Source organism: Festucalex cinctus, chromosome 14, assembly GCF_051991245.1.
Source record: "Festucalex cinctus isolate MCC-2025b chromosome 14, RoL_Fcin_1.0, whole genome shotgun sequence".
NCBI classification, from domain to species: domain Eukaryota; kingdom Metazoa; phylum Chordata; class Actinopteri; order Syngnathiformes; family Syngnathidae; genus Festucalex; species Festucalex cinctus.
Window position 1 is genome coordinate 23,712,187 of NC_135424.1, and position 8,160 is coordinate 23,720,346.

Genomic DNA, 8,160 nt, shown 5'->3' on the forward strand with positions numbered 1-8,160 from the left:
CTCGGATGATGTTTTTGACACGTCAAAAGTGGAACTCACCCTGCATGGAGCCAGCAACATTTTGGTCACATGACTGCAAAAAGACCAAAGTGTTTAGCATGCATTAGCTAAAGGTATTGTGCTACCACTGGCCGCCGAATAAAGCAGAAGTAAACACGTACCGGGGGGAAAAAAATGGTGCTGCTGGAGAAAATAGTGCCCCGGCTGTATATTGCTCGGAAAGAAGTAGAAGGACTTGGCGGTGTTCTCTTTTGTTGACGCGCTAAAGTGCTCTACAGTAGTTGTTCACCAAGCGACACGCCTCCTCCTCTCCCGGTGTGCGCGAATGCACAAATGAGCGGCATTCCTTCCAAAAAACTCTACACGGTGAAACACGAGTGAAGGAAGCGTTCCACAATGCCTCCCCCGCTGTTGGTCTCAATATAGCATTAAACATCTGAACAGTTGTTTTGTTCTGTAAAATACCACCAAAAACAATGAAAATGTGCTTTTGATGACAAAATAATGCATTTTCAAAACAATTACCAGTGTAAGAATTTTACATTTGACAAATGTGACCAGGCGCCAACAACCCCCGCGACCCTTGTGAGGAATGAGCGGTCAAGAAAATGGATGATGGATGGAAATGTGACCAAAGATTTCCCATTTTTAGTTCCTGATCGTAAAAAACAGCCACTCAAGGGCCGATATTGGCTTCTGTCGTGACAAGCCATTCTTTGAAATAAGGACGGGTCTCATCCTGATACTGATACCAGGTAATTCGCCCATCCCAGTTTACCCTTTGTGTACATTTGATTTATCCTTCTCTGCTGTACAAAAAAAGTCCATAACAATATTTCACATGTGTAAATGAGTCACACTCAACATTCTGTAATAAATTATAGGGATGTAACAATATCCAAATATCATGATACGATATCACGATATGAAGCTAAAGATGTGATAATTATCAAGATATTGTGGGGAGGTTGGCGATATTAAATAAAGGTCACAATATTGTAAAAAAAAAATGAGCTCATACTAGTAAAAAAAAAAAAAAAAGCACAATATTGTGCCTTTGTACATAACAGCAAAACATATAAACTACCTCCAATGTCTAATAACACTTAATATTGAGGCACTTTCTCGCAAATGCAAGCGCACATTGAGTTCCTCCACGTATTGACTCGCTTCACAAGCATATTAAAATCCCCTTCATCTTGACAGTTAGTGTAGATTTTAAACATAGAAGGGCCAAAACATCCCTAATGAAAATTAAACTGCACTAAAAATCTAGCCACCAGAGGGTGCTATAACTGCACACATGTTAATCAACCTGACTTTTATTCATGGATGTGTAGCTTTTAAATATCGTGAACATGACGACGACGATATTGTGGCAGTTTTAATACCACAATATCACTATTGCCGTTATTGTTACATCCCTAATAAATTACATTTATCTGTTGATTTAGTTGTAGTAAATTCTGTATTATAACAAGCCCAAAACCGCAAAATAAACACACCACATAAAAAATAAAAAAAAACACCACAGAAAAATCAAGCAGATCAACTCTACAATTTATGATAGAGCTTTTGGATAGAAAAATTCCAAGGTTCCTAATTTTTGTGCTCAAAATACAGTACATGTACATTATGTCTTTGTCAAGACTCTTTCAATGGAAACATAAGTGGATGGTAGCCAACTCTTTGTTTTCTGCTTTGTCTGTCAAATATGAATGAATCAATAATTTATTTCCATAACTCTGTTGGTGGAACCTGGTCATATGTGGAGAGAGACCATAAAGTAGCCGGAGAGCAGTAGCAGAGGGGGAAGGGTATTCGCCCCCTGCCGGGCTGCTGATGGATGCAGGGCTCTGGGGGTTAAGGGGAGGGCAGCCAGACCCTGAGCAAAGCTACAGAGTGGCAGCTACCTACTGCTCATCACACGCACACACACACACGCAGACACGCATACAGTTTTAGTCTTGCACTGACACTACCCTACCTCATTTCTCACACTATGGAGACATGCAATACTGTACCACTGTACTGTATGTATGGACAAAGGCATGCCTAAAGACACCAAAAGAAATGGTACAGGAAGGATATCCAAATATCCGACTCCCTTTTTGAAACCGTGTGTGTGTGAAAACATGAAACCATTGATCCAGAGAAACATTTGTGAGGTCAAGCATCACTCATTCTGGACAAGAGGCCTGATTTGTAATCTCAATTCTCAGTCAAGTCTGGTTCGACCCAACAGCCATTCAAGTTCTCCGACACCAAAGTCCTCCATCCTTCCCTAGCTCTTCTACCACTGAGTTACGAACATCGCCGAACACTGCGAATGTTGAATTTTGCAAAATATGAGGTTGTCTACTAGGGATGGAACGATATCCAAACATCACAATGCGATATTATCACGATATGAGTTCACGATACGATAATTATCACGATATTGTGGGGGTGTTGGCGATATTTAAAAATGATCACAATATTGTAAACAAAAAAAAAAAAAAAAGAGAGTTCATATAAAAAAAAGCACAATATTCTGCTTTTGTGTATAACAGCATTGCATATAATCCACCTACCATCTCGAATAACAATATTTAGGCACTTACTTGCTAATCCAAGCACACATTGATCGCTTCACAAGCAAATTAGGTTCCCCTTCATTTGACAATTAGCATAGATTTTTAACATAGAAGGCCAAAACATCCCTAATGAAAATTAAATTTCACTAATACACTAGCCACTAGAGGGTGCTAGAACTGCACAAATGGAAATCAACCTGACTTTAACAAATGTGTTCCTTTTAAATATTGTGAACATGACGACGACGATATTGTGGCAGTTTTAATATCACGATATCACGATATTGCCCTTATTGTGACATCCCGAATATCTATGACGTGTTTTGCACAAATTAATCTAAAATTTGAGTGAAATTGACCCGCACAACAGATAAAAATGATTTATTTATTTTTTTTGTTTCCTTTTTATTAGAAGTTACTGGACATTTTTGTCCAATCACTCTTCGCTGTGATGCATTTGCATGCAAGCAACACGTCCCTGTTCATTTTGGACGCATTTCTTGTGTGCTATAAAAATTAGTATGCCGTTGTCAAGCATTGCCATAATTTAAATATCACTCCTCAGGTTTCATATTCTTTTTCGAGAAAGAAAGGGACCAAAAGACTTAATTGCAGAAGTGACTGGAGCGCAACAGCCAGCTACCGGTCTATGCATTATGGTGGCATGAACCTGGAAAACTGATTGCCCCCAAAATTTATGAGTCCATGTGTAGACATAGGCTATGTTCATCATAGGCTAAAAATATCGGAACAAAACTCCCGACAGTTTTGATAACATTTAAGAGGGAAGCAATGCCGCAAATTCATACACTAAAAACAGATTGGTCAAATCTACCAAAAAAAGGTTAAATTTGACCAATCTAGCTAGTTATATGTCCAATGTGGTTAAAACAACTACTCTAGAATGGTAGGTGTTTTCAACCAATATATATTGGTGATTGGGCCAACAAATACAAATTGGTTACTCTGACCAAGAGATTGGTTAATCTGTGTCCGAGGCTGTACAAAAGTACTACTGATTGCCACACCCACCTAAGTGGAGCAAAACTTGTTTTCGGCATTTGACCCATCCACTGAGGGAGCGGTGAGCAGCAGCAGCAGGGCCTGTGTTCAGGAATCATTTTGGTGATCTAACCTACCAATTCCGACCCATAATGCTGAGTGTCAAGCAGGGAAGCAAACTGGACCATTTTTATAGTCTTTGGTGTGACCCACGGACATTCAAGATGAACTGAGCGAGCAGTGTCTGGGATAGTATGGGATGGATAATGATAAAAATTAATGACTATTCTAAATAATGTATATGATTGATGCCTTATAAGAATGGGTCGATGGGGACGGGTCTCGAATAAGCTTCGGCTTCTACCCGCCAGCCCTTCTTTCGGATGTCAATGTTGCAAATAATGTGATGTGGTTGATGTAAGCTGTAATGTGTCCGAAAGGAAAAAATGAATAAACTAAAACTAAACTAAACAGGTAAGGATTGAACCCACAACCTCCCAGTGTCAGGGCAGACACTACCACTAGGCCACAGAGATGGTTACAGCTGTAGTGATCTATCCAGACACACATTTCCATTTTTAAACACATTTTTAATATTTTGTAATCACTTATAATAATAAATACATTTAGAATACAATACATTGCTACAATAAACATATTTCCAAGTGATCTATCTAGACTTACTTTCTATCGTAACCGATTTCATTGGATGTTTGGCTAACCAATAAAATTGGGATGCCTGTAACCACCCGGAATGGTCAATGTCTGACTAATCTATTAGTTAATCAAGCCAATATGAGCTTAACCTACTAGATTGGTCGTTTTTTTTTTTTTTTTTTTTTAAACCAATCAATTTTTAAAGTGTATAATAAAAATAATAATAATAAAGTTAATATTTTGTCGAGAATGAATATGATAACATCATTATTTTTCATGTACAATTAATACCTTTAAAAACGGACTTTTTCCACTTGCTGTCGACTGAAGATGACATCACCTGTGCTGAGGAAGTAGCTAACAACCAATCATGGCTCAGTTTGCTGACCAAACGTAGAAAGAAGGTGAGCCATGATTGGTCGTTAGCTATGTGGAAGCAAGTGGAAAAATTCGTTTTTAAAGGTAAGCCACTGATTGTACATAAAAAAATTATGAAGTTATCAAATTCATTCTGGACAAAATATTAACTTTTCACTCCTGAAAATGTCTCAATGAGTCAAGTATCCATTTAAACAATGAAACAAAACCTGACAAACTAATTTCCTCACTCTTCAGACTCATCATGGGAAGAACAATTCTGGCATAAGTAAACGGAGTTGCCAGAGGTGCATTTTTCATTGGCCCATTCTTTGCATATGTGACAACAAACCCCAAAATGACGAGTTGCCCCAAACTACCATGTTGGCTAATACTTGCTCTAGTTTAAAGTTAGCTTAAAACAGAGGAGTGACTGAGGCATGACAAGATGCCTGAATCGATCCTGTAACGAGTCTACATTATTTGCTGCAAGAATTTGTCTATGTACGACGCCTGTTTAAAAAAATATCAAGTTGAATTTTTTTACTTTAGGCTGTGCAAAACAGATAACTGGCACTCAACTCAGCTCACAATGTGATATTCTCTTCTCAGACAGTACACAATCACTGACCATTTATACAAAGAAAACTAGTATTCCACTTTTTCATTGCACCCTCTGGTGGATACAACTAGCTCCGGTCTCCCCTAACCCCGGGTTTACACCGGTTGCGTGTGCGGTGCGGCTGCGGTGCGGTGCGTCTTGACTGCGTGCTCCGGACGCGTCAATTTTTTGGCCAATCCACACCGGCTCCGCATAGCTGCGGTCCGGCAGCTCCGTCGCCAACCACTTCCCGCCGTGTCTCGCGTGACCGCGCGCGATTCTGTGGCATTAAAAACAACGACAAACACACAGAAAGTCTGTGCTCAACAGAGAAGCAGAAAGAGAGGTGGACTTTTATTATTTTGTGGCTTTCTACCTCCGATATAAACCTCTCCTCGTCCATGTTCTCTGGTGTCTAAACCGTGAATGAGCACCTTGCACGTTAACTCCAGGCCCGTCTACGCCCACATCACGTTTTGCTAGCATGCTTGCGAAATAGGAGCTGGCGAGTGTTTTATCTTGAAAGGTAACCGGAAATTTATTTTGAAACTGCGTCGGTCTTCCTGTCCTGCTCGATGTGTTTTGTGCTAGCTTTCAATTTGCCGGAGGCCTACCGCTGCGGCGTCCGGCAAAAATAGAAAATAGGCTATCCTTGCGGAAGGGCTGCGGCACGCCGCAGCTGAGACGCAGTCGACACGCAACGCACCCGCAAGCGGTGTAAACTGCACCATTCGAATGAATGGAATCTAATTGCTTGCGTCGCCGGAACACACCGCAACCGCACCGCAACCGGTGTAAACCCGGGGTAATATTAAAGTATATAGTTAGAAAACACACACATGCACGCATGCACACTTTCATAAAAAGTACCACTGCTTACAACTAGCAAATTTGTACCACAAAAACACGTAAGGACACAATCAATCAGTACACTATCAATAAAATGGCAATGTGAGAAGCTGGTAAACCTCACTCTCTCCAAGCTGAATAAAAGCACAAAGGGCTAATTAATTACAACTCGTGTCAGTACCTTTTAACTTAAGTTAGCAACTTAGCACGCCGTGCAGTGTTAGATAGTCGGGTTTTGATAATACCTACATGTTTGCTCTAATTACGAGGAACGTTTTGCGTGAGTTTTCTGTCTTATTGCCTTTGGTATTAAACAATAAAAACGAAAACCAACTTACCGACAGCAGCAGGTGCAACCGTGGCCTGGCTTTGAAGGAGTGGACAGACTCAGCGCTGTAAGCAGTAAGTCTTGTAGTAGATTGTGTGGATCTTGCAAGTTCTCAGTAGGTTCTCGGTAGGTAGGGCAGCGTAGCGTAATAATGATTATATATATATATATATATATATATATATATATATATATATATATATATATATATATATATATATATATATATATATATAAAGCTCATTATTTACTTAATTCCTTTTAAAATTATATATAATATATCCCGCCTAATGCCCGAAGCCTGCTGGGATAGGCCCGAGACCCTTGTGAGGAGCAAGCAGTTAAGAAAATGGATGGATGGATGGATGGATGGATGGATGGATGGATGGATGGATGGATGGATGGATGGATGGATGGATGGATGGATGGATGGATGGATGATATATAATACATGGACGATTGGACGTACCTCAAAAATTGACAAAGTTACAGCAGTTTTAATGTTGGAAGGTTGAAATCCCTAGTTTTGAGAAAAAGCGGTTTAAAGTTTTGGTACTTGCATCTTTCAAATGTTCATAGCAACCAGTACCTTCGGAAAAAGATATGAACTTGAAATTTTCAGGATTTGTTAATGGAAAGTCAATTCCAATAGCATGCAAGACCATCATCCGAGATTTTAACCCTTTAAATGTTTTGGAAGTTTGACCTCTCAAGAGATTAAATCAGCTTCAACTTTGAAGATCACTCTCAGCTTACAATTCATCTTCTGAGGCATCAGCCAAAGTTTGCTTATTTTATTGTTGCTCCTTGTGCAATTTTCTTGCTTAAATGAGGACTTCATTTGTGATGCTGAAGCAGCGTATAATGGCGTCGTGTGAAATTGACAACATCAACAAGCGACCAAAACATTACATTAGTATTTATTTACAATACATGTATTATATACATACAATGTATTTACAATACATTACATTAGCCTACATTAGATATTAGGCACTGGCAATTAGATTCATCACGATGCAGACATGGACGATTCTGAATCAAGCCACAAACAGTTCATTGAAATTCATACATGCTCATACATTGGACTTTGAGATAGAAGGTGGAGGAAGCAATGTTTGCATCTAAAACTGAATTATCTTTATTCACTACATTATTATTATTATTATTATTATTATTATTATTATTATTATTATTATTTTACTAAAGCTCTACATTGTAGAGCTTTTGTAAAATGATAATAATACTCATATTATAAAATAAAAACCTCATATTAGCTCAGTGGCTGCATAGAGGAAAATATATTACTAAGTGGGCCGAATCGGTAAAATAATGATAGGCTTCTATAACTTAAAAACAATTGCCGTCAATTATATGCAATTTTTTTTTTTACGATTTCTGGGCCAGCCCTAAATTACGCTTGACAAGGCGGGGTCAGGTAGGACTCAGACGCAGGCGTAAGGTAGGCCACCAAGGCAGCAGGTTTATTTCCGGCCAACAGTGGTCTCCTCTCAAACTGAGAGGAGAACAGGGAGGGGAAAAAATGGAGAACAAAAGGCGCTCCACTAGGGAGGAAAAAACAGGCAAAGGGTACTGGGGACAACAGAAAGCGCTCCGCTAGGGAGGAAAAAGGGCACAAGGCAAAAGGGGTAACGAAAGGCGCTCCAAAAGGGAGGAAAAGGCACAAAAACAAGGCAACAACGCTAGGCAACAGGAACAAGGACATGAGGACTGTGGACGCTTCCATGCACTGACGGTGACACTTCGGCACAGAGGGGAGAATGCAGCTG